This window comes from Rutilus rutilus (genome assembly GCF_951802725.1).
Source record: "Rutilus rutilus genome assembly, chromosome: 10".
NCBI classification, from domain to species: Eukaryota; Metazoa; Chordata; class Actinopteri; order Cypriniformes; family Leuciscidae; genus Rutilus; species Rutilus rutilus.
In genome coordinates, this window is record NC_140215.1 from 41,502,452 (window position 1) to 41,511,326 (window position 8,875).

Genomic DNA, 8,875 nt, shown 5'->3' on the forward strand with positions numbered 1-8,875 from the left:
ATCTGTCCTCTTCTCTTAAGTATCTCACAAATTTAGAACTGTTATCTTCCAGATGTTTGACAACTGCACGCCTGATTTTCAGGTGTTTCTCTTGATTGCCGCAAACTGCATGTGCTATTGATCTAAACAAGCAGTTACCGTCTCCTTTAATGCTTTTTGTTTTGCATGGTACTCCTAAAGAACACACATTAGTGGCTTGAACAACAGCGCTTTCATTAGTCAATTGTAAGCGTACACACAAAAGATTCTGATCTGCAGATGTTAACGGTTTAAAACTGAACTCAGCATTTACTGTAGGGCCAATAATGACATCATCATCCATTAATAAATTCTCATGTAACTTGCTCATATGTGAAAGTTTTGACTTGGTCTGTACACATCTATTTTTCTTACTTGAATCCACACAGGTGTCAACCGATTTGCACATAGTTGCTGGTTTGTCTACACGTGTTTGTTTACCAGTGTCTGCAACACACTTACTCTGCTTTGTTGCTCTCGTAGGTGAAACTTGTGTGACGCTTTTTTTAACAGACTTACATGACATTGTCTCAACAGTTAAAGGTTTGGAGCTGAACTCTGCATTAACTGTAGATCCAACAATGACATCATCCATTAATACATTATCATGCAACTTGCTTACATGTGAAACTTTCAACGTGGTCTGCACCCGTTTATCTTTCTTACTTGAATCTAGACATGTCTTAACAGATTTGCACATAGTTGCTGGTTTCTCTGCACGTGTTCGTTCACCACAGTCTCCGACACACTTAGTCTGCTCTGCTGCTCTCGTAGGTGAAACTTGTGCGACGTTGCCTTGTTGAACAGACCTACATGAACGTGTCTCAGCACTTGCCTTATCGATTACTGTTGCTGTCACACCCGTCACTTCAAATGATTCTCCCTGACCTTTCAGTGATGTGGCAAGGTTATCAACATGATTAAACAACATGTAAATGTCATCACAATAAACTACTACGCTTGTGCCTGCATTAGATTTAACCATACCTTTATCATCACGTGAATGGGAATCGACTACAGCAAATGTTGACCCCACCTTTATAACTGCACAAATGTAGCCATAAATGTTCAACAAACATGCATCAGACTGAAACAGGGCCCTCTGAAGTGCATCCTCTATAGACATGCACACACCTCTCAATGCTCCATCATACACATCATTACCAAAAACACCACTCAGAGAATCTGACATCTTTATTGAGAATGTTGTGTTGAAGAGTGTGTGCACAGTTGGCAATTCTGGAACAGCAACATAACCACGCCATTCTGAATCATTGATCTTCCCCTGAAAGTCCATGGATGTGTACAGCTCATCTCCATGCAACAGAACAGCATCCAGGTCATCTCTTGTCCACGTCAGCACATCCTTCAGAACACTCATCATGACTGCTGTGATGCTGTTTGCTGCACACTGTCTGCCACTGTTGAAACCAAATCGGGAATCACCCTGATGGAAGGAACCCTGTAAGACTCTCTGTGAAAAATAATCAGAGTTATCGACATCAAGAGATGAACACATTGGAAGGTTATTGGAATCCATTGAAACATTATTGCAAGCCATTGAAGGGTTATTGTAAACCATTGAGGGATTATTGTAAACCATTGAAAAATTATTGGAAGCCATTGAAAGGTTATTGGAAGTCATTGGAAGGTTTTTGGAAGTCATTGGAAGGTTTTTGGAAGTCATTGGAAGGTTTTTGGAAGGTATTTGGAAGTTTTTGGCAGTTGCCGGAAAGTTTTGGAAATCCAGGCTCTCGATAGTAGAACCAGAGGACGATGCCTTTTTTTCAAGAGGAGGCATAACCTCAGCCAAGTCCATGGAGGAAGTGAGCAGAACGCGCTCAGCATTCCTCCTCTTTGCCGCCCGGGACCGACGGAAACCCTTTCCGCGTGGCATCTGCAATTATATGAAAACACACAGACAGAAACAAGTTTAGTACACACTAGCCTAAAATGTTTTATACACAACATTCATCATAACTTCATAAGTAAAAAGTAAAAAAAATATATATATATATTTATTTGTGCCCTTAATTTGTACATCCTTTTTGACAAAAACATTCTCCTGAACACATTACAAATGTGTTTACATTCACAAAAATACACGGACACAAAAATAGTTTTTCATTATAACTAAATTACCAACGACCAATTGATATGCTTTCAATTAACTTGTAAACTGTAAAATAAAGCATGTATTTAACTTCTACACAATGCCTTGTATTACCTATATTTTCACATAGATAAAAAATAGTTTACCAGGCCTTACCTTAGATGACTTCTGAAAGTCTTCTGAAACACAAGGAAAAAGCTCAAATTCAGTTCACACAACATTAATAGACAATTAGTCACCAATTATAATAATCAATTATAATAATCAATTTCAATGATGATCAGTATTTGTTTCATTAAAAAGACAAACTCATAAAATTCATTAAAAAAATATTATATAATTAGTCTTCTCAATCTATTAAAAATGTACTACATTACACATTCACCAAATAATCACTATTAAAAATATTTGAGCTTTTAATGATTTTATTTTGTAATAATTTCACAGTTATTCTCCAAATTAGAAACAAATTAATCTCAGTGGCATCATTTCAAACACAGGGCTTAACCTAAACCAGGATTAGGCCTTAGTTCAATTATGATATTTAAGTAGGTTTTATAAACATGCCCTACAAAAAACATTACTATTGTGCATATTGAGACAAAACAATGATATTAAATAATATATATTTTGATAATATAATATATATTTTAAGATATGTCTAAAATCACTCAAACATGCATTTTACCCTTGGACTAGCTTAAGCCTTGGATGTGAAACCAATGGAGTAAATTTTAAATATTTAATTGAGGATAGGAGCAGAATGCAACTCAATGCATTTATTTATAATATTTAAGAGTGCTGGCCTACATAATTAGAATTTGTAAAGTAGCACAGAGGCAACACTATGCATATACACTTTTATTTGCACATACGTGTTTCTACGCATGCCATCGCGCAGACCGTCAAACTTCATTAAAGATTATTTCTCGTAAGGTTCGAGTGGTGTCGTGTGTGTGTGTGTGTGTGACAGAGAGGAATTAGAAACAAGCAGAATATGGTTGTTTGTAAAGCACAAGCATCATCATGCATCTGTTTAAAACTAAGCTCAGACATAAATCTGAAATTATCTTAATCAATACAGAATTGCTGGAGAGAATCTATAACACAATATCACATAAATTAAACAAACTGTTATTTCCTATATGCGTAGCGTGCCAAGTTGATGCTTCATCTGCAATACAAACTGGTTTACTCTCGCACATCATGGGACCATACTGTAACCGCAGCTTTGCACTTAAAAAAAATTGAATTTCATCATATCACAAATGCAATTATTTGTTCAGCACTAAGCTAACACATATGTATATGTTACACTATATACTTACTGTATAGAATTAATAGTAGAATAAAGTAGAGAAATAATTACAAATAATATTCTGTAAACCAGCTGTTTCGTTGCAGTAATGAAACAAAACACATCAATATAAATGTCAGGATCCCAATGAACACTTAAATTAAAAAATAACAAACCAGTATATAATACATACATGCACGTAAAAGTGGCCAATGTGGCAAAAATATCATATAACGATTATTTAAATAAAATAAAAAATCACAATTAACGATTTTATCACAGTTCTTTTTTTGTTGGTTTTACCATTTTGCAAGTGACTGAGCATTACAGCCAAACTAATCTCCCTACTTTTAAACAAAACATTACAAGTAGGGTTGGGCAACAATTAATCGTGATTAAACGCATCCATAATAAAAGTTTGTGTTTACATAATATGTGTGTGTACTGTGTATAATTATTTAGTCTATATAAATACACACATACTGTAAGTATGTGTATATTTAAGAAAAATGTTGTATTTATATATAAAATATTCATATATAATATAAATTATGTATAAATATATCTACAGTATATACATGCAAATTTTTCTTAAATATACACATACATATGTGTGTATTTATATATACAAAATAATTATACGCAGTACACACACATATATTATGTAAACACAAACTTTTATTTCGGATGCGATTAATCGCAATTAATCGCTGCCCAACCCTAATTACAAGGTAACAAAATGTAACAAAAAAAAATAATAATTGCAAGCATTTAGGCCAAAGTGGCAAACATAAAAATCTTTGTCAATATTTTCTTTGTTATTAAAAATTACAAACAAAGATACACATTACATATACACACCAAAATATTCAAATAAACAATCCTTTATATATTATTACTTTTCACCTACAGTAGGTCTTAAACAGTAACATTAAAATATATATACAAATAAAATACCAAATTGACTTTACTGTATTTATAGATTGATTCGTATTAAAGCTACTATTAAAGTTCTCAGTCAACAGCAAATAGTTATTTCTCCTAGTCCCCACTGACTTCCTTAGTAGTTAGTTTTTCCTACTATGCAATTCAATGGAGGTCAGCAACTTTATGGATAGACACATTATTCAAAATATCTTATTTTGTGTTCAGCAAAACAGAGAAATTAATACAGGTTTGGAGCAAATTTAGAATGAGTAAAAAATGACACAATTATCATTTTTGGATGAACTTTTCTTTTAATGATAAGCCGAAACATATTTATTATAAGGCTACTCTGTCACTTTAAGACCTGCACGCGACGCGTCTAATATACACGCATGACTCGCACCCAGTTTTCTCTCAAATGTTTGCTTGCTTTCACTTTAGTCATAAATCAAATGTGTTTACGTAAATCTTTTGACGACAAGTATTGGCTTAATAAGACACAAAGCCAACTTAGTCCATTAACCAAAGGCGCTGTTTAACAGGCTTTAAGTGTCTAACATACACTTCGGGTTTAATGCGCTCAGAAACACGCATGAACAGCGCATCAGCACACGAATGAAATATTTAACTGTGCAAATACAAATAATGCCCTTTACTGAATTGCAGTGTCCCGTGAGTGTAACTCTACCTCTGCATTAACATGTGATGTCAATGCACGTCGCGTTGTACAGTATAGGCTATGTTTAGGCGGAAACGCCAGAAGTAAACTGATAAAACGTGTGCTATTGCATGATAATATATTTCTTCAAAAGTAGATCGTGAACGTATTTTAATCATCTACGAACAAAACTCGTACAATCTGAATTCATTCCGATGAATGAATCCGAATAATATATTGTTTAAATGGACGCTAAACGTGATCGAAGAGCATTACTACAAATGACAACCGGAATATTTACCTCACAGAACAATACGCACTTTAGTCTGTCGCATTTCGTGTTGTTTTTTATGAATCATGATATCTCAAAATGTAATACGCACATTTCCTACACGTACTGAACTAACGTTAATGCTCTCTTCAACGACCACGGGATTCGAGAATAACATTTTCAAACGAATCATATACCTTCAAAACACCTCATCTATACAACACACGACATATATGATTATTTTAAAATACCTTGTCCTTTGCATGCTATTTTGTTAAGATTAACGTTAGCTTTACAACACCACGATGAGCAAGCCTCATTAAATTAAAACACCACTAACGCTTATTTCTCACAAATAAACATATACACGTCAACTAATATACAAATACTTCAAATTATGTTAGATATATTATGAATAAGCAGTAATAACATACTGATTAGTAAGATTATATAGACGACACATGAGAGCACGTTCTTACCGTTAGAGAAATGGGAACACAATAACTTCCTACCAACCGGAAATGTTCTCTCTGACAACAGTCACAGCTCCCCCAGTGGCTGGGATCTTCTTCTTCTTCTTCTTTTTCGTTTTTATTGGCAGCTCGCTTCTCAGATAGAGCATTACCGCCATCTACTGTGGGCAATGAATCAGAGACTTGTATTTTCCCTCATCCCATACTATTCAGAACCTGGCCTTTCGATGTTGCTGCGTGTTCAGCTCCTCCATCTACAGCCCAGGAGTGGCTGGGATCTGGGAATGAATAAACATTTACCCTCCTTGCATACATAGCATAACTTTTACTTTATTAGATTAACATAAACGACCATTTATTCACCAGGGGTCTCATTTATAAAGCGTGCGTACGCACAAAACGGGGCTTTAAACGTACGTACGCCAGTTCCCACGCAAAGGTTGTGATCTATAAAAAACAAACTTGACGGGAGAATGTGCGCACCTTTAAGCAAACATTGAGCCGTGCGTACGCACATTCTGGAGACAAAGGGAATTGGCGACACCGATGGTGAGCTGAAGTTAAGTGTCTTTTTGGTCACTTTTAGACAGAAAATCAAAAGAAAATGTAACATATACAGAAACATAATACAAATATAATTTCACTCACTAAGCTTGTCACTTGAAGCAAATATCCATCCCTTCTTAAATGTCCGCGCCAGCGAGCGCGTTGGGCCGTTTAGTGAAACTGACGCAAATATATAAATAAAAAAAATAATGACTTAAACTATGTTTTACTTCTGATAGGCTATAAACATTTAGATTAAATATGCCATTCATATTAATGGAGTTGCACTTAAACATGAAATCATTACTGAGAAGTTACAACATTTTTACATTCAAATTCATAGAAATATTTGTTTTGGATGCGGTGTTTTTGAACACTTTTCCTCTGGCATGCTGTTTTAATGTTTTAACCACAGAGATAACTGCTTATCATGATAATACCAGATTGTCTGAGAAAATAGTTTAGTGCAAATAATGCCCAAGGCCTATCTGTTTCCATTAAAAATATCAATTAAAAATACAATTCGGCCAGTGGGAAAGATTGAGAAAAGTGTATTTTACACTATTTCATTTATGTATTCAAAAACAAGGCAAGGATAGGCAACTACTTGATTTTTATTAATGTAATGTGTCTTGTATTGTTAAACGTTATCACGTGGATGAATAATCATATGCAAATGATATGCAGATAAGGATCTGCATAGTAAAATAGGCGTTGTAAGCTCCATATATGGGTCATTCCACGAAATTGGTGCCTTTTGTGTCCCTGAGAAATAATCAGACTTAGAATTACTATAACAACAAATAAATTTGTGATTTAAAAACATAATAGTACTATGTATTATTTCCTCAATATTACATTAAATTAAAGTCATTTATATATTATTTTGAATAATTAAAATTGCATTTATGCTGATAAGGGTAAGGTTTTTGGCCTGTCCCTCCCTGTGATTGTTCTTTTTCAGCAGGACTTTTAATTTGCAAATTGAAGGCAAAATTATACAAAAATCACATTTTCATATTGTTCTAAGTATAGTGTCACTGTTGAGAAATGTTTTGGCATAAATATACATTATTTTTAATAAAATAACTTTATATAAAAAATAATTTTATCGGTGTCCCCTGATTTCATGTCATGCCTGTACCCTCACCAAACACCCCTTGTAAAATAATGGTACATTTCTGTGACATCACTTCCAGGAAGTTACATCATCTCTCAATCATTATTCCAACAGTTAAAACACAAGTAAGTTTCTCTCTCTCTCTTCTATAATACTCTATTTTGATGAGTTATTAGGTATAACTGAGGTGGGGACATCATGCAATGTCAAAACTGTTACTGATTTTTAAAGTATAAATTGAAACAATTATTTATTTAAATTAATGTAATCAATATCTACAAGTAATATCCTTTCAAAGTGTACAACATGTGGTTTTGTGGCCTTGCCCTAATAGCTAGCAATTAGCAAATTAGCTTGAATTTGTCAAACCTGTTACTGTCAGGCCTGTTACTTTTGTATAGTAACAGGTTTTGACATGTGGGGTAACAGGGATGACATAGATTAGGTGTCACCTTAGCCACACTGTTTTTAAAGTTTATCGGTGTAAATTGCTAACATTTGTAAAGGTCATCCTGGGTGTTTTATTCAGCTAATGCCTATATCATTTAGAGTTGGTATTGCTGGTGCATCTGTATCATCTCAGGGAACCGAGGTTATGCTAGCATGCAGGGATGCCAGATCGAGCCCTTGGCCTGAGAGAGGAGGTCCCTCCTCACTGGTATCAGCCATGGAGCAGTGCTCGTCAGCTGCATCACAACTGGGAACCAGGCTTGGTTCATCAAAAGCGGAACCACAAGTAGCACTGCGCATCCGTTTTCCCTGATTCGCTCTAATACCTGCGGTAAGAGCGTGACGTGGGGAAAAACATACAGCGGGGCCAGATGTGGGCCAGTGCATCCCTGCTCTTGGAGAAAAACTCCAGACAGTGAGCGTTTTCCTGAGACGCAAATGGGTCTACCTTCGCTCTGCCGAATGTCTTCCACAGCAGTTGGACTGTCTGCGGATGTAAAGACTATTCTCCTGCCGGAAAATTGTTCCTGGACAGTCTGCCTGGTCCTACATTCAGGTGACCTGGCACGTGCGCTGCTCTCAGCGAGCGCAGATTGTGCTGAGCCCAGATCAGGAGGCGTTCCGTCAGCCTGTAAAAGGTTCGGGCTCTTATACCTCCTTGGGAATTTATATAGGCCACCACCGACATGGTGTCCGATCGGACCAAGACGTGGTGTCCTTTTATTTTGGGACAAAAAATGCCTCAGCCTCAGCGCGTTGTCGACTGCCATCATTTCCAGGCAGTTTATGTGTTTTCCCGTTCTGACCACTGGCCAAAGAACGGTCTGCCCTCGAGCAGCACTCCCCATCCCGAGGTTGAGACGTCCGTGGACACTACCTTCACACTCGAGGAACTCCCCAGGCTTACACCTGACCTGTACCAGTCGGTCGCTTTCCAAGGTTTCAGAGCTGAGATGCATTTCTGATCGACCTTGAGGCGTGAGAGACCGGAGGTCCACGCTC

At 36.2% G+C, this 8,875-nt stretch overlaps 1 long non-coding RNA gene across 1 annotated transcript; it reads right to left on the bottom strand.

Annotated features, from left to right (window-relative positions):
* Window positions 1-1,195: 1,195 nt before the first annotated feature.
* On the bottom strand, window positions 1,196-6,038 carry LOC311299066. The gene is made up of 3 exons (XR_014629041.1): window positions 5,764-6,038; window positions 2,288-2,310; window positions 1,196-1,915 (listed from the first exon to the last, which is right to left on the bottom strand). It is a non-coding gene; the product is annotated as an uncharacterized lncRNA (long non-coding RNA).
* Window positions 6,039-8,875: the final 2,837 nt, after the last annotated feature.